Source organism: Pteropus vampyrus, unplaced genomic scaffold (assembly GCF_000151845.1).
Source record: "Pteropus vampyrus isolate Shadow unplaced genomic scaffold, Pvam_2.0 Scaffold17, whole genome shotgun sequence".
NCBI lineage: Eukaryota > Metazoa > Chordata > Mammalia > Chiroptera > Pteropodidae > Pteropus > Pteropus vampyrus.
The window spans coordinates 519,293-542,008 of NW_011888798.1; positions in this window are offsets into that span (position 1 = coordinate 519,293).

Sequence of the window (22,716 nt, forward strand, 5' to 3'; positions counted from 1 at the left end):
CTATTTATATACTTTTAAAAAGGCTTTATCTTCCTCATATTTAGCTCCATCACATAAATATATGCATAAGTTTTCATATTTGTTTCTAAAACTGAAGAGCATGGGTCTAGAAGACAGAAATTTAAAGTGTCTAAAAACATCATACCAAATAAACGACAAAAAAATTAAAGTCTCGTTTATGAAACAGAAATCATATCTCATAGAATACATTTTTATGGGTAATCTTATTCAACATTTTCTGAAATGACTCAACCCTATTCCTGTTTCTGCTGGTCACCATGCTTACCATAAACAAAATTTTGTAATGTTGACTATAAAAAATTTAAAGGTGCTTATAGGAAACTCACTAGTTATCACTTTTAAGCATCAAAATAGATTTTACACTACTCACAATCATTCTCTTTTGACTACTTCTTTCTTTTTTCTATTTAAATTGTGAATGCTATTAAAAATACAATAAAGTTATGTAATGGAATTTAAACACACTTTATTGCAACAATATAAGCTCTATGTACACTTACCAGCAATATGGCTGTACTTAATAATTTTACATTACAAGCATAATTATGGTATCAAATTAGTAATTTTCACAAAGTACTTGCATTAGAAATTTGTATGATATAATATATTTCAATTCTCAGTTGCACAGGAAGATAACAATTTGTTTAATAGGAGGACTGGGGATACAGTTCATACTCTTAGATCTGATTGTCGTGCTTTATACAAAGCTTAGACTTCTAGTCATAGAATGTTAGAGCTCAAGGAGACCTTAGAGATCTAATAGTTTAACAACTTCATTTTACAGAAAAGAAAGTAGAAGTTAAGGGAAGTTATTTGACTTAAATAACATAATATAAAAGCTTGAATGAAAACTATTTAACTTCCTCAGGGCCATAAAAGGATGCTGGAGCAAATGATTTAGATTTGGAAGTCTTGTGCACAGAAAAGGTGCTTAAAGCTATTAGGCTGAACTCAGTCACCGAGGGATGGAAGAGAGGGAGCATCCCGAAGAGGAACATCTCAACCTTAGTCGTTAGCAAAGGAAGAGTTAGTAGAGAAGGCTACAGAGGAGTAGCTGATAGGATGACAAGAAAACCAAGACAATGTGGGATCACTGAATCCACAAAAAGAAATAAAGGCTGGGTGTGTATTCAATGTTGATGAAAGATAAAGTAACAAATGAATGTCAGCTTAAGTGACCATCAGATATAGCAACAGGGAAATCACCGATTTCCCTGACACTTGAGCTTTGATGGGGTGGTTAGGACTAAAGCTTGATCAGATGAGATAGAGGCAGGAAAGTGGAAGAGGAGACTGGAGGCATTAAGCTAGGATGTTCTTCTATGGTGGCAGTAGCTGTGGGGAAAGGAGAGGTTAAATGGCATTGTCGTTAAGCTACTTCTTCAAGTTTGTACTCCAAGAAACAAAAACAAGAAAGATTAAATTGCTTTGGGAAATTGGCTTGAGATTTCTTACAAAGGATATATGCACAATACTTTGTTTTGGGAGAAGGAAAATTATTAGTTAACTAGCCATCCTAGAATGAAATGTGTGCTCAATTTATAATATGCTGTGGAATCCCTGAGGGTGAGGGACAAACCTTTTTCATTATCTGTTCTGTCTTAACCCAAGTCCCATCCAAATCTTCAGAAAACAAACGATGTTTTTCTCTACAACACCCTAAGACACTCCATATCTAAAGCAGTCCACCTTAAAGACGTGTTTCTTTTAACAGGGATCTCATCAATATCTGCACAGCCTCAAAGCCAGCAAGGAGGCCCGTCCATTAATGAAATGTTAATGACTGAATTAGACCTGTAATAACTGAAGTAGGAGGCACTGCTGTGAGTCCATTAGCATCAGCAGACCCCGCTGAGGAACAAGTAAACACTGCACACAATGAGAAAACTTTCCTGCAGAAGAGTTAGAATTGTTACACAGGTGTTTTCACATGGAAAATGACATTTCCCTGAAATAGGATTAGTTTATTTAGGAATGCTAATCCCAGTCACTATATTTCTTTGGACAAAAATAAAGAACACAAGATAAATGACATACTAAGTTAAGAGTGTTTTGATTTTCTAAATTCCAATATTGCACAATTGTTTTTGCAAAACTTTTTAGGATAACTTATATTTGTCAGATGCCAATTATTCTCAATAAGTATTGCTCTTCTTTTCCTCTCGTTTTGTTCTCCTAATGGTTAAAAATTTTTTTTCTTATACTCCCTTCTTTTAAGGTGTTTCTTATTTCGATTGTCATGTAAATCCTACAATCTTTTCAATGCAGCCTATCTATTTTCATAAAAGGGAAAAAATATAGGGAGATTTAGGACACTTTTTTAGCCTTGATTAATATAAACTGATTGTGGAATTCACTCTTGAGATGTAAATATAAATCATGTGGCATATAAAGTGAAAGCTGTTATATATTAGCATCGAGCTCAATTCAATAATATACTGTTCTTTTAATAAGCTTGAAGATTTACCATTTTTATTTAAATATATATTGTAATTCAATAATATTTGAATTGCAGCAACTTGATGTAAGGCAAAAATAATTGGTATCTCAAGTTATTACAAAAGACAGAATAGCTAAGACTAATTCTATTAGATTTCTTTATTACATTTACTGTGGGTTTTATTATTGTCCCATATTCATATCTGGATCTCTAACCATAGTTAAAAATGATGTATATGTAGTTTGAGGATTGGACCTTAAGGTTTACTAGGCATATGTTTTAGAAATATGTGTAAAAAAGCTACAAAAATCAGTATCATATTATTGTTTTTGTTAAAAAAATTCTATATCTAATAAAGCAGTTCAATAACATAGATTGCATCTTATGTTTAACCTCAAACATCCTTCCAGGTCCTTAGTTCTATATTTACCAATAACTATTTGGGTGGCACTAAAACATTTTTTCAATCTTTCAGAGATTTTTTTTTAAATCTTTAAAAAGAAAGTGTATAAAATATAATATGTATATACATTTAAACTTTACAATTATATAAACTTAAAATGTATATAATTTTGGTTTCTGATATTCTAAAAATTAAGAGGTAGAAATAAGAGATGAGAGAGAGTGAATTTAAATGGTGCATTATGAATCTATCAGCTAACTCTTCCTCACAAAAAAGGAAAAGTCATTTTAGGGGAACCCAAATTCACAGGAAAAAACTATAGTCTACAAAAGCGCAAAATAAATATTTCAACAGAATTTACAAACAATAAATCACAAAATATATTGTTTGAACAAACTGCGCTCTAGTACTACCCTTAAGAGGTCAGATGTGAAAAAGGACAAATGAAAATATTAGCATGCTTTTTTGTTAAACCTAAATATTGGTTTATTATGCAAATAGTTTGCTCCTTGATTTACATGTCTGGGGTGTTGTGGTTAACCTTAGACCTTAAATACATACACTCAGATGTGCACACTCCCACCTGCACACACATACACAACCACCATCTTGGTTCTTGAATTTTTATTAGTTTTCTTACTTCATTTTTGCTTGCTATGCGAATTTAAAGGGAGAAGCTCTGCACAGTATTTGCAAATAGCAAGCATGATGCTTGAGTTTAAATTCAGACCATACAATGAATTGACGTAAAAAGATGAGGTCAGTGACAAATAGTAACACCTGACAAAAAGTATCATTTTGATTACAGCTAATGGAATGCTTTTCTTCATTCGGAACTTCCAGAGCCTATAAACACTGCTTCGTAATTTTAAATGGATTTGAAAGAGAAATCCATCACGTCTAAATGGTACAATGATAACTATGAATATGCAATTTGTGGATAATCTTTTGGAGGTATATTCTGAATGAGCCAAAGATCAACTATGGTGCATACTAGTAATATAAACACCTTATGAGTTACTACAAAATAATAGGCTCATAAAATCACTCACAGTAGTAATAGTAAGTTTAAAACCAATTTAAAGTAGTAGGCTATAAGCTTTAAACTGAATCTCAGCATTTAAGATTGGATTTCTGTTTTTCCTGGATGACTATTGATTCCAGAATCAAGAATCAAAGGGCTTTTGTAATGTAAAATGTATCTCCTAAGGTTTTTTTTTTTTTTGTCTTTAACTAAGTATTCATTGTTTTGTAGAATAATGAGCAAACTATCATTAAAGATTAGTTTAGTACAAAATTTCAAGGGAAAAGTCTAAATATATCTATTATTTTTCAATCAGGATAAACTCCCATTAGCAATATATATACATTACAAAGAAATATACCAAATGCTGCATGTTTAAAGGCTCCTTTAATTCTAAATGTTTACAATATATTGGAATATAAAAATGTCTTCTTATTATGGAATAATGTTGCTTATTCTACTGTGAAAAATAGCATGAAATTTTCCAAAGTAAGATTAAATCAGATTTCAATTAACTTTTCCCCAAAAAGATTGATGAAGCCCAATCATATCAGATGGCTTAGTATAGATTCCAAGGTTCACAAAGCAACATGACATCCCTTCTAACTTGGACCTTATTGGTCCTCCATCAGGCTGTTATGTGACTATCCATTGATCCTTGCTCTAAAGACACTATCATATAGAAGGTAAGAATTTAATTAATTGTAATCCAGAAATCTCAGCAATAATATTCTCTTGTTAACACTTAGAAAATCTCTATAATACACTAAGTTGTTGATTGAGAATAAGGTTTTCTAGTTAATCAAATAGCTGTTTTATTAATTTATTTATATATTCTTTCTTTTATAAACATATTAAGCAGCAGTTGTGTATAAGACAATTTATTTATATATGCTGTTATTCACTGCTCTCAAAAATTTTAAAGTTCAATATGCATTCATTCTTTCATTCAGCATATTTCCTGAATCCCTATATTCCAAGCACTGTTGCGAATACTAGAAACACAGACATAAAGAAAACTGTCAAAATCTCTATTTTCATGGAGTTCACGTCCTTGTCATGGAGAGAGTAAATATTAAATAAATGTCCAGAAATATAACAAACGTAACATCAGATTGATAGGAATCAAAAATAAAAAAATAGTAGTGTGAATCCATTGTAGTTAAGTGGCAGAGGTGCTATTTTAGATAAGATGGTCCGAGAAGGCCATTTAGAGATAATATATAAGGATAGACCTGAAAAATACACTGTTGGGGAAGTTTCGAGGTATAGCGCAAAGCAAGCACTGTGAGCCCAAAGTGAGTCGACTTGGCATATTTCTGGAAGAGCAAGTAGGCTTGTTTGGCTAAAGTGGAATGAAGGGGAAATACAGAGTGTACTTAGAATAAGCCCTTTAAGCAAAGATGCGAAGGACATGATAAGAATTGGGGGATTTTATTCATAGAAAGATTGGAAGATACAAGCCATGTACAACAAGTTCATTGCATTATTTAAGAAGAGATTAAAAAATAAATTAATACAGAATTTAAAAAGAAGAATGGCGGATTGTCTGATTTCACTAAGAGTGTAGAGGTGCTGGAGCAGACTGGGTGGGTCAAGAACCTGTAACCAGAGGAAACTATGGTAACACTGAGTTAGTTTTAAACAAAATCTTCGTAATCTAGAAATCATCGTGTATGTCTTCTCAGTTATTTAACAATGCAATACATCCTATACATGTATTCCAACTGCAATTTATTGCTAGATATAACATGACTTGAGACAGATACACTTCCAAATGCCTTCAGATCACTTGTCCAGGAAAGAGGAAGGGAGAACCCAGCTCACTGAAGACCAGGTAGGAAAAGGATGTCAAGAAGGCTGGATAGAGGAGAGGAACCTGTGAAGCCAGTTACGTTGTCGGACGTTAACCTGTATACCTGTCATGTCAGAGACAATAACGTTTTCTGCTTTCCTTCTCAGAAAGGCAGAAATGACTGTCTTTGGTTAAGATTTATATTGAAGTGGTTCATATTTACTTGTCCGTTCTGCAACAGCCTGCTTACTTTAACAACTTTAACAAGTACTTTTCAATTACTCTACTGTTTCTCAGAATCACATTTATCTTCCAATTAGATTTTATTTTGTAAATGCTTTCCATTTCCCATTGATTTCTTGAGCTTTCTTTCTGTTTTATCTTTTATGAAGAAAAGTGAAAAAGGTTTTATTTTTCCCTCCAGGTTAATTCTACTCAGCAGAACTTGTCAGTGGTGACTGTAACTGTGTTTTTAAGCAGAACTTTAAGTGTTCAGGCATGGCAATTAATCAGCCTCTTACTAAAAATGTAACTACTGAATTATCATACCTTCTGGTTATATTCCAGTGAATTTGAAGGAGAGTTCTGTGGTGAAATAGACGTAGATAATTTCTACAACTCACTTGAAGTTATTTTCTGTCCAGAAATATTTTCCTTATGCTTTTTCTTCATTGAAAATATGAGTTCAAAAGGACCTAATGACTGTTGGCATCTTCGTTATCTGTGTTACTACTCACACCTTCAATATGCAATCTTAATGTAAACCTAATTGCTGCTACTAAAAGCAAAGTTATGGAGTTAGTGCATCTATTGAGAGTTAGAAAGCGATAGATGAGGTCTTTAATGACAAAAGCAAAGGCAAAATTCTTTCCCTTACATCGATTTCAAAACAATGGATGGGTACAGCACAGCCCTCTCTCTGAAGAGACAGGAAAGGGAAAAACCAAGAACCACTAGGAGATTTGGCTGTATGGAGTAAATGGCTTCAGATTGGACACGAGCAGCAATCTTTATCAGAAGCTCCATGATGCTTTCTTTGTCCTGCAACTTTGGAACAAGTGGACACATTCTGGAAGATAATCAATGAAAAGGTAACAGGAAAACTTACTGTCTTTGCAAACAATACTGTTTTCCTTAGCAAATCCCTATAAAGATCCCAATCCATCAAATAGCTGTGAGGAAAGGAGAAGGCAAATAATTGTGGAGTTTTTACTTTGTATTGTTTTTTATGTAGATAATTTTATTTTAGCTTCACAAATTACTGTGAATTAATCTCTATTTTGAGATGAAGAAACTGAGGTTCAGGAAATTAGTCAGCTGAGATTTGAACTACATGGCTCTAAAGATCAAATCCTGCTGACTAGGCCACTGTCCATGGGGCTTTATACAATTGGGTTTGCTGGACTTAGACCCCAAGAATTCTAACTGAATGGATATGAGGCGGGACATGGGATTTGTATTTTTAATAAGCTTTCCAAGAGATTCCTCTAACCAAGTAGTTTGTCAATCACAATAGGCTATGCTGTCTCTCAGAGAGTAAACATATTATCCTAGTGTCCTGAAAGCAAAAACAAATCAAAAACAAAACAAAGCAATCAAATGAAATAGTTGTAAAGACAATGCATCAAGGACACCATGCAATGAGTAAAAGAAGTTATTTTTCTGAATTGTCAGAAATATGTCTTCAACTCTGCAGGACAAGACAATGCATAAACATGCAATTGCAAAGGGAAAGATATAAAAAAGAATATCCTGTGATGGTGACACAGAGTTATACAGGGATGTACCTTAGAGGGTTAGAGAAAGCAGTAGAGACACTGAAAGTTTCAAATGGAAAAAAGAGAAACAAAGAAAGTGAGGTGCTGATTGGTAGTGAAAGACAGTAAATTCCTTCCCCTCCCTTCCAGTGTCTTCCCAAACGGTGGAAAGTAAGAGGTTCACTATGATACCAAACCAAAGAAATGGAGCTGATGTCTCTGTGAAAGGGAGATGAGCCTGGGTGAGCTGAGTTTTCATGCACTTAGTGGGGTTCTGGAGAGTGCTGAGAGGCTCAAGATAGAAGCAAATGAAGATCCAAAGCCTTATGTGCCTGTTCAAGAAAAGAACAAAGGATGGGAATGTAATATACGTTTTAACCTAAGAAGCTTTAGTGTTTATATGCAATTTGTCATACTTGAAGGTTAGTCACATAATATTTTATTTTATAATATATTTATTTTATTTTATGTTGTTAGACTTCTGTGGGGAAGTTGCTTTGGCTGTTTTTCAGTTGTTCCTGGGAGTATGCAAGAAGGGGAAGTGTCTCAGCTCTATCTACAGATCCCTGTCTCATTTTTCAATAAACTTCTCATCAGTTTCTCTCCAGGCCAAGACTATACCCAGTAGGACTTGATCATAGAGGCTTCTGTAGCTCCAGATCAATTAAGCAGGAACAGACAGGGACTGATAACATCAAACTCATGGCCATGAAAATGTCTGTGACAACAGTTCCCAGCCCTTTCTACATTTACAATCACACGGCCACCCTAGACTAATTAATTCACAGTCTCTAAGGGTAAGGCCCAAGCATCAATATTTTTGAAAACTCCCAGGGTAAATCTGAATAAGCAGTCAATGTTGAAAATCACTAGTCTGAGATTTTCCCTGTTTTTCTCAGAGTTTAAAGATTTTTATCAGCATCTGATAACATAGAAAATGGAATTCAGTAAATATTATACCTGTAAATATATAGTTAGTAGTTAATATATTTGCTTTGAAAACCAAAATGAATTTATCCATGTTATTAGTTTACTTCTAAATCAATCCTTATTTCAAATGTCCCAATTTAAATATGTTAACAGATTTTTCATAGTATCTAAAAAAGAAATGCATTAACGTTCAAGAACTTAACTGATAATATATTTATCAGCAGGTCATCATTTGCAAAGATAGCAGTTATGGAACGAGTACCTAAATTTTAAAAAAAAACTTTCTTATTTAGGTGATTAAGTATTATAAAATTTGAAATAAAAATAAATTTGGAAAAATGTTTTAATGGTAATAATTATTAATTAAGTCCCAAAGCCTGGATCAACCACTGGTCCAATTTTATAATGTCACAGGGAGAGAGACTCTTTCCACCATGCTCTTTGAAGGCACTCGGTTCATTGGTAAACCACAATTCTCTCTCTCCCTTTCTCACTACTCTCTGTTTGTTTGCTTTGTTTAGTATTGAAGATGAATGATTATTGAGAGGAGTCCTGGTAATATGTAATACAGGATTAAACAGAAGCTATTCTGTCCTATAGAAAGTCAGTTTACTATGTACTGATGTAGGCTCCCTGATGTTTAAATTTCTCATTCTCAAAGTAAGTATTAGATTTAGAACTTTGGGACCCTCCTGCATCACCTATGTTGTAGTGAAAAAAGTCTGGATTAGGAGCCAGGGTTGAAGGTAAGTAAGAACAGATCTTGAGGTATTAAGTTTTCCTATCTTGAACAAATAACTTAACCAACCTCTCTGATATTATTTTTTTCATTTGTCCACTAAAGAGCCTAGACAACACTGAAGAGCTAAGTCCCTTCTAACTTGAACTTCTTATGGAATATAATTTCAGCTCTTTGACCTATGGCAATAATTGCATTTTGAGAAGTTTGGTGGCGATTCATTTCATTTGTTATAAATCAAATGTAAGATGAATAAATAAATTATGTAGGGTTCCCAGAAGAGACTAGAAAATGTTTCTTTCCCGTAACTGTGTTTTTTATAATTGTAGGTTACACAAATTTCCATATTATTTTAGTTGTGGAAGCTCTGCTCAACATTGATTTAGAGTATTCGGATTATATTAAATATGTACCTTCTATAAAACGACACTGTATGTACATATAATTAAAGATTCTGGTGTATGTTTTTGGATAAACTGTTGTTGCTGCAATAAAAGAAAAAAAGCAAGCAAGCAAGGAAAAAAGGCTGGATCCAAAAACCAAACAAAACCTCAAACATCAAAATCTGCATAAATCAAAGCTTAAAATCTGAGTGGTAACAGCAGGACCAGGTCCATGAGTATAAACTGTCAGAGGTGTGGTTTCCAAAGTTACTCTGTCCACTTGTATACACAAAGCTTCAATTTATTGGGCTTTGCAGCAGTGACCATTTGCTTCTATGGCTCAAGCTTTGTTTCCTTGAGTGTTTCCCAATCTGTTTCCCTCTTGAACAAACTGCATGAGCTGTGTTCTTTTTATCTAAGCCATTTGCATTCCTCTTACTCCTTCTCCTTTTAAGGTAAAATGTATTTAAAGGCATGCTAATGCCAATAAAATTTGGCATATTCTGATTCTAAGGCATGCAATTTCTTTCCATATAGCTCTTGATCTCTATATATTTGAAAAGCAGAATAATCAGGCTTGAAGACTCATTGAAAAGTCATCTAAGTCATATTCCTGCTTCACACATGTATACTCTTGAACAGACAAGAGAGATTCTCAAAATTGTCCCCCACTATTTTACTGAAATAATCAAGTTTCATCTGAACAAATCATTTTAACAATAGCATTTAAATTAAGATCAGAGATATTGGATCGTATAGAATGACAGGCCTGGGTTGGAGGCAAAAAGGAAACAAGCTCTTCCATTGTTGCCACTGACCCATATTACACATGTGGGACTCTTATGCCGACAAGTGATGCACATTTTCTCAGACGTGATCTGTACACTATATGAATGTTAAACTGATGCTGCACATAACTTGGTAGTTCAGAAGAGTTAGCTTCATATATTGTGTTTATGCTCTAGGTCACAGTCGTGGAAGGGCCTATACTTGCAGCTATTAGATAAAAATGACAATTCTTTCCACACGGTATTTTTTGATACATATGCTGAAGTATTTGATTGATTTTTTCCCTATGTTTTAGGCTATATTGTTGAGGATTCTGCTATCTCAGACCTATTAAAACCCGGAAGCAAAATAATGCCGATTTTCTGACATGCTTTCATCGAGGGCTACAAACAGAAAATCAAAGGCCTTGGATTCTCTCCTTCCTCGTATCTGAATCTAAACACTCTCTAAACATTTGCGTCAGAAAAAAAAAACATTGTAAAGCTTCTAAAATAAAACATATATATGACAAAAGTGTATATGAAAATAATCAAAGTCTTTTAGCCTATTATCAGACTTCTTATTTGCATACTCAGAATATCTATTAACACAGAAAAAAGTTCAAACTATTTATTGCTATCACAGAAAATAGTCAACCAGCTTATCTCTAGTTCTTATTTAAGAAATTTACTCAAATAATCTGTGCTTGTTATTATAGCCAAGAGTTGAAAGATTATTTATAGAGAGATAGTATACATAGGGCAGGCAACCTCATGAGATTACATTGTTGGGCCTACTCTGATGGTAAAAAAAAAAACCTCATAAACAAACAAACAAACAAACAAACAAATAAATATTTTGTTTGAACTCAAAGGAGGAGTTTGACTGTGAGCAGGTACCGTTTTTCTTCTCAAAACATTTTCTCTCCTTGGGATATTGCTTCTTATATATTTCCATGTCTAAACACCTCTTATTCTTCATAAAACTGTGAAAGTCACCTTTTCCATAAACAATCCCTTCTGCCTGAAAAAACCCTCAACATTTTATCTGTATTCCTTTTTTATTACCTCCTGCTTTTTTTTCTGTGTTTATATGTATAAAAAGTTCCTGGAAATAACAGTAATAATAATAATAATCCTTATTCATCCCATTCTTTTTTGCATCTTACACAATGACTAGCACAATACCTTGAATAGTATAAATATTTAATGCATATTTTTGAATACATGAAGGAAGAGATATGACACTTTTAGTTTTTGTTATATTGGGACAATACAATGAATTTAACATTTTGTTTCCAGGCTAAAAAAGGAAAACAATTTGCTCTTTAGGGTTTTGCATCTTTTTCCAACCTCAGGTTCTAAACTTAATTTAAAATCTGACTCCTTTTGAATTGAGAATCACTTAGTTTTATTCTCTGTCTTCCTCAGAGTCCTGAGCTACTTTGAAAGTTCTCTGGGATTCTATTAGATGTGAAAGGCAGAAGAATTTTATAACTGGGTATTTCTAGGAATTTAGACTGTAGACTTCTGAGCTATGTCAGGTAACAACAGAAGATTATCCTCAGGCCAAATGGTGAAGTCAGAACTATGATTTCCACTTGCTTAACAATAGACTCAATAAACCAACAATGCCCAGAGTACACATACGGTTAAAAATATAAGTAGCTGCCTTTGTTACTCATAGAAATCTTTCCTGTGACCAATAATGTCAACAGGGCTTACTGAGTGAATTGCCACCAGGCTCTCTGAAACAAGGTTTATTTATTTTTATAATACCTTAGGTTATTAATATATAAAGAAATGTTAAACCTCATAGTCATCTTGGCCACTTGAAAGGTTGGTCTTGACATAGCATAGTCGTCATTTCAATTTATGTTGAAACTTTCATTGCTTCAAAATTGTTAGGATGTGTCTAAGATAATAAATAAAATATAAATATGATAAGAGAAATAATTGATACATTTGACTAAATTTTAGAAGTCTTTATCTCATAAGAAAAATTACGAAGCAAATGATATACTGTTAAAATTTTGCTATATATAAAATTGACAGAGCCAGATAATTTTGCATATAAGGAATTTCTACATATCAACAAGAAAAAAGATTTAAATTGACAAAGTATTAATAGGCAATTGACTGACAAAATATTAGAAATAAGCAATAATACATGAAAGGCAATCCATGTGTAATAAAATTAAAAAATATATTGTAAAATTTGAAAATATCCAGAATTTGATGTGGTTGTTGTCACTCTATATTGACAATAAATCCTAAAAATTGAATGTCCTTTGACTTAGCATTTTTATTTCTGGAAATGTAGTCTATAAAAATGCCCCCACAATACAAACATATTTATAATTTTTATTATAGTATTATATGTAATACTGCAAATTTTTGAAGAACCCAAGTGTCCATCAATGGAGAGGATTAAAGTAATTTGTCATATATTTATATGACACATGAATATGATATGTAAATATATAGATAGCTGAAGTTTATATTAAGGAATAAGCTAGAGAAATTAAATATATTAATATGTAAAAAAGTGTAGTGAACAATATAAATAGAATGATTTCATTTTGTATAAGAAAATTATTAATGTATGTAAACAAAATGAAAATTTGATAGGCATAAATCTCTTGAAAAGAAATTTTTATGAGGTAAAATTATTGAAGACATTCAACTCCTAGAATATATATTTCTCTATTGCTTGAATTTTGCACACATTTGTATTATTTACTTTAGCCTGAAAAAAAATGCATTTGTTTTAAAAATAAAATAACATCTGATTAACAAAGCACTGTGAACATTCAAAAATGTTACTAATTATAAGATAAATCTACTTGAAAATTAACTTTATTTACATTTAATGAATATCAGTAGTTCAGTCTACACTTTTCAGGGTATTAATCTATGACAAGATACCCAATAATACTATTAAAGAATAAACAAAGTACTTACTATTTATGATTTTTAACAATTAATACCTTTTTTCAAAAAATCAATAAGGTATAGTTAAACTCTCTTCCTAAAACAAGAATTATTAGATCATTTCTCTTATTGAGTGCTGAGTGAATCTAGAAATGTGTTTATATTCTATGATAAAATAATCATGTCCCCAGAAAACTAATAAAAATAATTCTAAAAAAAGTCCAAGAAAAGACCAGTTACCCTTTTTCAAACCCTTCATTGTGGTTTACTCTTTTTTTCACTCATGATATTTTTTCACTCATGATATTTCACTCATGATATTTTAATCAAGTAAATATTAAGAAAAATAGAATTTAAAACACATAGAAACATGCTTTTAAAAATAAAATAAAGATATACATGCTTTTAAAAAATAAAATAAATATTTATTTTCCTAAAATTTCATTGCTACCAGTTGCTGAGAAATCAGTTGTTGACTTTTAAGTGAGCAGATTTTATTATCACTCTTCAGTAGGCATACATTTTATGCCGGATATTAAATGTAATAAAATAATGTTTTGACTGGTCTTTTGTCTCAAAAGGATTTATAAGTCTCAAATATATATTTAAATTTGTGTATCATGCAATACAAAACTCAAGCTTCAAAATAATTCTAAAAACTTACAAAAATAATTTGATATTTTAATAACAATAGATATGCCAAATAGTTTAATGCTTTTGTAGTCTATAGGGGAAAAATATCTTTCATATATTTAATGCTTTTCAATCAAAACATAACTAGTGATTCTCCCTTAACAAATACTGTCTCTGAGACAATATAAATATAACATGGAATACAGTATCCATTGGGTAGCAATAATGTTTACTCAATCATTAAAAAATGAGAAATATTGGGCTGTTTTTGTTATGGATTAAGAAAATGCTTTTGGAAGCAGATAAACATTTGTCCCTGCTGGAAGCTCCTTCAGCAGTAATGCATCATTATGCCTGACTAGCCCTAGAAACCTTGGAAAGACAAAATATGTACATGTTGGTTGTTAAGCATATGTGATATGTTTTGCTTTGTCACCTGGCAACCAAGACATTTTTGAACTTTGCCAAAATCCAAACTTTTGAGATTCATAAGCTGCTTAATTTTTATATTCATAGACTGTAAACCAAGGTATATTTTTCTTTGGAAAGCAAATTGACTTCTTGAGTTTTGAGACATTTTAACTTTAATTTGTTTAACTTTGTTTTAACTTAATTGTTAGGCATGACAACTTCAGTTCAGGTCAGAGATCATGCTACTTATTTAGACTTACACGAATGGCTGATGAATTTAAAAAATCACATCAATTTCCTGTCTTTATCGTGATTTGGTGTAGCCATAAAAGTGAAGTGACTACATATATGGGAATTAGCAAATGAGGGTTCTAATCTTGCTTGGCTGTTATTTAAACTGGCCTTGAGACTTCAGAAAAGCACTTAATCCCTCTGGTTCCAGGTTCTCCATATGTAAATTAAAGAGTTTCAATAAAAAAGTTCAGAGTCGTATAAAATACATGACGTGTATATTCCCTTTTTTATATGAGAGAAATGTATAAGATTTTTAGTCTAGTAACACACAGGTCCATACTCATCTATCTCATTGTTACTCAGTCAATTCTTGACCTCCACATTCCATTCTCAAATCCTCCAGCATGCTTGATATATAACTAGTAATTCTAGGGTATAAATCCCATGAAAATGCAGTAGAAGAGTCATACACTCTCAAAAAGTATTTCTATATTTGTTATTACTGTTCATCATAAAAAAGATTGAGTCGTTTTTTCTTTTGTTTTTAAATTTATCCACCGTTTCCCCTTATTCCATTTTTAATATGTGCCAGGAATAAACCATGCTACTCCAATTTAATTTGGTTACCTGGATTTTCACAAGCAATAGGCGATTCTGAAAGATTGAACTAAATTGGTTGTAACTTACAAAGCTTCTGTAAATACCATCTTTATAAAGCACTTAAAATTGCATACTGAAATAATGCTTCAAATACGGGTAGATAGTTTCACTATCTTTAACATCCAGTTTAGAGATGTTATATCACTGACTGCGACATCCAAAAGATTCGGGGCCTATAAGTAAATATTTGTCACTAGAGACCATCAGCCTATGGCAAAATAGACACCAGAGCACCACATAATTTGTATTTGTTCAGAGAAAGACTATTCAGATTTTTATTATCCTAATGATAAAAAAATTGTTCTTGCTACTTGTTCCAGTAAAAGATAGAAATATTCTTAAATGATAAAACAATAGTAGCTTCTTTGGTGAGTGATGCGCCACTTAGTAATAATGTGGTACATTTGAACAGATCTGTAGTTTTGCAAAGACAAACATCAAATAGAAAGAAAAAGGTTATGTCACCTTCACCCTCACAGTACTGTCATTTATATGCTATCAGCTCATTAAATTCACATTAGGATACTCCTTGGGACTTGAGTTGCTATTAGTGCACCTAAAATGGCATAACAAAATCTCAGTTCACTTTAAGAGAGATGGCATTGCGACATTTTGTATTTCATCACTGAATTATTACAGTCTCAGATGCATTCTCCTGTGATGGTAATGGAAGGAGGAGTACAAGAGAGGAAAGCTGTCCATTTGTTGTTCCCCAAGGAGAGAAAAAGCAAAGTTTGATTAAAAAAAATTTAAGGAAGTGAAAGTAAAGCATTAACAATTTAACCCCTGTTTCAAGACTGAAAATGTGCAAGTAAAGGCAAATGTTACATTTTGAGATAGGCTCCAAAGAACTAAAGGTAAAGTGAATATACTGAATACCTCAGGAGGCCGGTTGGTTAGCTAGTTTATGTTGACAGGTGTATGACCTTCTGGAATCCACATTACCTTTAAAAAGTACTTACTGGTGGCTCAGCACTGTCCTGTTCTATTATATTCGCACTGGTTACATCCTTGTGAAAAAATATAGGTAGGCTCTCAAAAGTAAATGATCTTGTGACAAATGTTGTGAATATTGATAGTTCTCTCCACGATAACCACAGCCTTTCATTATGACAAACAGAAGCTATTGTCTCCTATTCTGACGTACATGCTTCTATTCAAGATTTCATGAAGCAATTTTAGCACCATTTAGTGATCAAACTGTGCATTTGTCAAGAGAAGAGTCACTGGTGGAAGAAGCCTGATAAAACAGTCGTTTACATATGATACTAGGATTAATTTGCCTTTAAAAACTAAGACACTTCGGAGAAATTTTGCATAGTTAACCAAAAGAAACAAACACAATGTATGCCTGATATAATATGCCTATATACAGAAATAAAGAAACAAACATGTTTATTATGAGATGAAAGCATGCTCTCTTCTAAAGATCATTTCTTAATGATAGAAACAGACTCTGAATAAAAAAAGCAAGATCACTTTTAAATCTTTTTGTTGTCTTAGATTTTTAGAAGTGGTTATCACAATATTTCATGGCTGAGAATTTATATCATACTATTCTTTGCACAATATTTAAAATTGGAGTTGTGCAGGCACTTTAGACTTAATGACTATTGCTTTCTTTTGCATCAATTGTTACATAAAGTACAAAATGTATAAAATATGTTAAAACGTGAATACCTATTGCTTGTTTGGAGATTTGGGCTATAGCTGGGCTATTTCTAACTGTGTGGTTGACAACTCTAATTCTTTGAGTATAGATTTTCTCATCTAAAAAAAAAATCAAAGGGTTGAACTAGATAATCATTAAAATTCCCTACAATTCTCAACATCTGAGTGTTACAGAAAAGAGCAGAGTGTTAAAAAACAAAAAAACAAAAAAACAAAAAAAAACCCAACAGGAGTCTGGGGTATTGGTCTTTGCCTGGCTATTAACAACCTAAGAGACTTAAGTTAGCTATTTATTTACTCCAGGCCTTAAAATTAAAGCCTTTCTATAAAATAAGGCAAAATAATTCCTGATCTCTAAACCACCTTGAGATTTAAAGTTCTATAGTTTTTTATTCTCCAGGGCTTTCCCAACTCTGTTATAATTTCACTTTGTTATATTGGAAAAGATACTAAAGCATATAGCGTACCCATCATTTCCCTCAGAAATTACATTTAATGTACTAATCTACTTCAACGAGTTTAGAAATTATTGCTTAATATGATGCCAAATGAACAGCTGCAACTACGTCATGTAGTTAAAAACATGTAAGGCATCTAGGTTTCTCTTTTCTTCTTTAATGCCAAGATCTCCCAGAACTTTTCAGTTCCTTTCTTCAGCCCAGTTTAATCATTAGGTTATCTGCCTAACAAATATCCATAACCATCTGAGTTCATAATCAGCTAATAAGATAAGAAAAATGAGATCCACAGAGAATAAATGACTTATCCATGGTGACATAGCAGAGAGCTAAGATCAGGGTAAACTCCTAAGTCTCATGAATTTTAGTTCAATGCTTGTCCAGTCAGTGTCTTGTTGAGTCAGGGTTCTCACTTATTTTCTTTCTTTCAGCTTTCACACGGCTGACAGAAGGGTGAATTCTTTGAGGAAGATTTGCATTCAATACAAAGTGAATTGTAAAATGATAAGACTTTAATGATAGAATATGAAGAATAAAGCATCAGTGAGGGAGAAAGAAAAACATTAATTTCTGGTACAGTCTGAAATGAATAATAGATAGATGGTGGTTGATTCAACCTGAGAAGTTGATCCATATTTATTACATTTAATATATGCATGGAAATGCATTCTGAATCTTATTTGTCTTTATGTCCCCAAGCCACCAGCAAAGCCTGGGCATAAGGTAGAAACCTTATAAACATATCCTATACTGAATCATTGAATATGACAATCTTTGCAACAGGTCAATGTTTGCAGTAGTGTACCCCTCAGGTATGTCCCCTCTCCCCCCTTTTTTTAATGTTTTTTGTTTGTTTGTTTCATGTGTAATATCTCTACATCAAGCAGCAATAGAAAAAGTATTTTAGTTATGTAGTCTGTACTTTGATATTACGCTTCTTAAATAGAAAAGAATTCTAAGATGTATAGATATGGTCATTAAATGTCACTTCGTGAATTGAAGCTGCTATTGTTCAACAAAACAAATGAGATTTGCCATTTGTAGAAATAACCCTCTCTAAGAGGCCGCTCTAAGAGTCTCCAAAAATTTAGCAAATTATAGAACTTTCCCCAAACTCGACAGCAGACACAGTAGTCAGAAATGTAAGTAATGAAAGACAAACTAGAAAGTAATTAATTGTGTGAAATACCTATCATAAACAAATGTTATCACAGATTCTTTTGTTAAGTAATAAAGAATATTGTTTTGTTTTTAAGAAAAAGTAAACAGTAAAATCTTTCAATGCTTACTGTGCAATGATTCAGAAAGAGAGTAACAGATTTGGTGATGTTGCTCTTAACTTCTTGGCAGGTATAAACCTGAAATGAAGAAGAATACATCAGCATACCACTGACTGAACAAAGTATTTCCCAATATCATCCAATTCCCTTTGTTTAACCTCTTGACTCACGACAAAAACTGTCTGATCTTGTTTTGATTTCCCAAGAAGACTTTTTTTACTGAGAAGGAGCACGTATTTGCCAGCTGATGCAAGTATTCTGTTACATAGTGCAGTGTGTTGTCTCATGTAAGTGAATAAATTGGCATTCTGATTTATAAATCTGTTTCCTGTAAGCTTGTTTAGCATTAATGAGTCCTCTAGAGTCTGAGCATCCTTTGGAAAACTGATAAAATAGTGTTCCTGACTAGGCGAAGGCAAGGCCCACACCCTGGGTCTGAAGTAACTCCAGCAAATATTATTTCTATGGCATGTGTTCCTGCTGGAAACAGCCCTTCAGCCAGCCTATCTCTTTATCTCTAGTAATTACAAGTGAGAGAAGGTCTGAAGATGAAGAATCCCAAAGTGAATAGGACTAGTGTATACCGTATCCACCTCTCAGAAATTCACAATGTATCTTATTTAATCGTGGATTATAAAAGATAAGTCTGATTAATATTACACAAACCAATAACTCAAAATATCCAACTGTTTTCATGTGACCCATATTAAACTTTCTGGAACTATATAGAACTATGCACAACTAGTTCTAGGGATCTTGAAGAATACCTGGCAGTACAGCTTCTCATCAGGGATTTCTAGCTCATTTGTGTACTGATAAAAAGAGAAATCGTTCAGCATACAAATCCCAATGATAATAATGTCCGACAATGTAGTAATAAAGTTAGTTTCAGGTGGAAACTGCATAGATTTGCTTTACACTAGTGCTTGGAAGTGTCTTCACACTGACATTTTTCTGTTTAACTTTCTTTTTTGTAAGATGGTTTATTCCCAACAAAGAACCTGGAATATGGTATTTAGGGTAGCTGTGGAACATCAAGTAAAATGATTCTGTCAACCAAAATTTATTAGGGTTAAAAATATACAAAATCAGTCACATCCTACATGTTAGAGTTCAAGGGGGTCCCCAATAAACACCACTTCTTTTTCCCATCACAGTTCTGAAAAACAAATGAGAAATAAAATAAAGTGGCAAATGGAACCCAATGGTCATTTTATTTACTCGTAGAGGTCAGATGGAAGTCTCTTGATTAGAGTGACAGTCACTTGGGACAGCCAATTGAACCAGTGAATTTACATTGAATTATCCACCTGGGCCCAGTAGATTGGGCTAGGCAGGTGAGGAAAAGACAGACACTGGGAGTGTAGAGATACTGGGTTCTCCCTGTGGGAAGAAAAGGGTAGAGCTATCCTGAGATGGCCTGTTTTATTCCTCAAGTGAAGTTCCTCCATCTGAGACAAGTGAATGAGGAGGTAGAGAGTCTTCTTCATGTGGAAAAGAACACCTGGAATAGGGAATAATAATTTCCTCTAACACTATTTCTAGTGGTAAAAGAGCTAAAATATAAACCCAAAATATACATTAAAAGGAAAAAAAATACCACTAAGATTTAAGCACAATAAAGTCTTTCTATGAGACAGAACTGACAGAAATTAGTTAAGTGGACAAGCAAATTATATAAATGTGCCTATAGCTAGAGAAGAGAAAAGAAAAAAGTGGAATGAGATAAGAACTTTTATGAAGACAGGAATGTAAAGAAATTATTCTCTCTCCTTACTAAGTAATGCACTGATATCTAAGCAGTAGCATTTAAGAGGTATGTTTTTCTTAGCATTGGTACATCATGCTTTTTGTTTTGTTTTGTTTCCATCACATTCTGTTTTCAAATATTTCAAAAGGGTCACTGGTGTGCAAATTAGTGGTTGTAAAAATCTGAATATTAGATGTGTTTCAGCTTAAACTGTTGGGTTGTCTAAAATCAATCAGCATCACCTTAAATTACAGTTAGAAGGATGATTTTACAAAATACATAATGTTACAGATTTATAAATCATTCCATTAATAATAACCAATTTTCCTTTTCTATATGCAGTGTATGTTTCTTTAAACTCATATTTTTATATATACTCACTTAATAACTGTTTATTAGATTCCTAGTTATAACATGCTCTGCCTGTGCTATAATCTAGGATTCAAATAAAATGTGACATAGTTTTTGCTTTTGAATAGTTTTAATTCCCCTAGAAAAAGATGCAAATTACTGATTATCAGACAGCGTGAGAGATTCTAAGGTGGTGGTACGTACAGGGTGCTATAGGAGACACAGTATCTACATTAGACGGGAACATCAGGAAAGCTGGGCAAGTTGTACTTGAGCTAAGGCTTTCTTTCGTGGGTTTTTTGTTTGCTTGTATGTTTGTTTCATTTCTATATAATCTCAAGAAAGGTTATTCTGAATCATTTGGCAGTAAATCAAAGATGTCATGCTTGTTTACATGAATATCTGTGGGTGCGTTTCCTAAAAACAGAGACATCTCTTATATAATAATACTGCAATTATCAAAACCATGGAATTTAACACTGAGATGGTGATACAGTACTATTTTCTGATACATAATCCATATTCAAAATTTGTCAGTCATGCTAATAATATGCTGGATTTGTTTCTTCCCCAGTCTAAGATCAATTCTGGAATTACTTATTGCAATTAGTTGCCACGTCTCTTTAGCTTCTTTTTCTCAGTCTCTATCTTGACCTTGATAATTTTGAGAAGTATAGGGCAGTTATTATGTAATTCAATTTGTGTTTGTTTGATGTTTTGTATGATTGAATTCAGATCATGATATCCGGCAGGATCACCAGAGTAATGATATTGTGCCCTTCCCAGAAAGCCTGTGATGTCCCCTTGTTCTAATATTTGATCACTTGGTTAACAGGCTGTTCACTAGGTCTCTACACTGTGAAGTTGCTCTTTTTCCTTTTGTAATTAAGAAGTGTTGACAATTTTGGCAAGGGCAACAAAATATATTTTGTTTTCCATTTTGGGGGGATGTTATAAATAAAACTACTATGGGAACTGCCAGGGAAGGTTTCTATTTATACTGGGTCATCAGAGAAAGTCACACTGATAAGATGATAATAATTAGAAGAGAATAACTGTCCTTAAGGTGAAAACCACTTTGAGTCAGGAATTCTTACTTGGATAAGTTAGAATCTATTTGGTTTCGTGAATCAAAATACTCATCACCACATGGCCTAAATACTGGGGGGGTGAGGGGGCGGGGGGGGGTTGGGTTATTATCTCCCGTAAGACATCTGGAAATAAGCTAGGGTTAAGAAGTGTTAATATAATGGTTCACCTTTTTCATCAAAGAACAGAACTCTTTCCATTTTTTGAAGCCATCATTCTCAGTATATATGCTTTGCCTCAGCTCTGTTTTATTATGGTCATGAGATGGCTCCCTCAACTCTCAACACCAGGGTTTTGTTAGCGAAGAAGGCAAACCGACTATTAAGTAGATTAAACCGTAGTTTCTACCACAGTAAATGAGAGCGAAAGTATGGAAAGACATTTTTGCTTCTGCATTCCTCAAGTAATACATTTATTTACAAGAAGATGTTTGCTTCTAAGTGTCCACTTCACATTTTTACATGTAATTAGCCATCATACTACAAGATAGCAAAAGTGGTTTGCTTCTGTTCAATATACTACAACCAGCTTTTATCTAAATAAAAACCTTCTCAAAATGTTCTCTTCCAAAAGTGAAGATAAATCCCCTTATTTATTATATTCTTCACAGGTTGATATTAACTTACTTCTTCTATCACAATCCTACCTGGTTATATGTTTTACAGACTAAGTTGCTAACACTTCTATGCTAGAGTTTATATCTGCAAGTACATACTTCCACGTACCAATGTCATGTTACCTTTGTCCTCGGCCCACACTTGGAGTGGTAGAGGTATCTTTTCCTTGATAGGGTGACTCAAATCTTTCTTCTTCAAAATTCTATGTTTTAAAGGCTCTACTGATATAAATTTGTTACCAGTTTCTCAAAGACTTTAAGTTATCCATGGTGCTTGATACTTCCTTGTGTTATCTTGCAAATGACAAAGTAACATAGTGAACCGCATCACAATTGTAAAAAAAAAAAAAAAACTAGTTATTTAAACCGT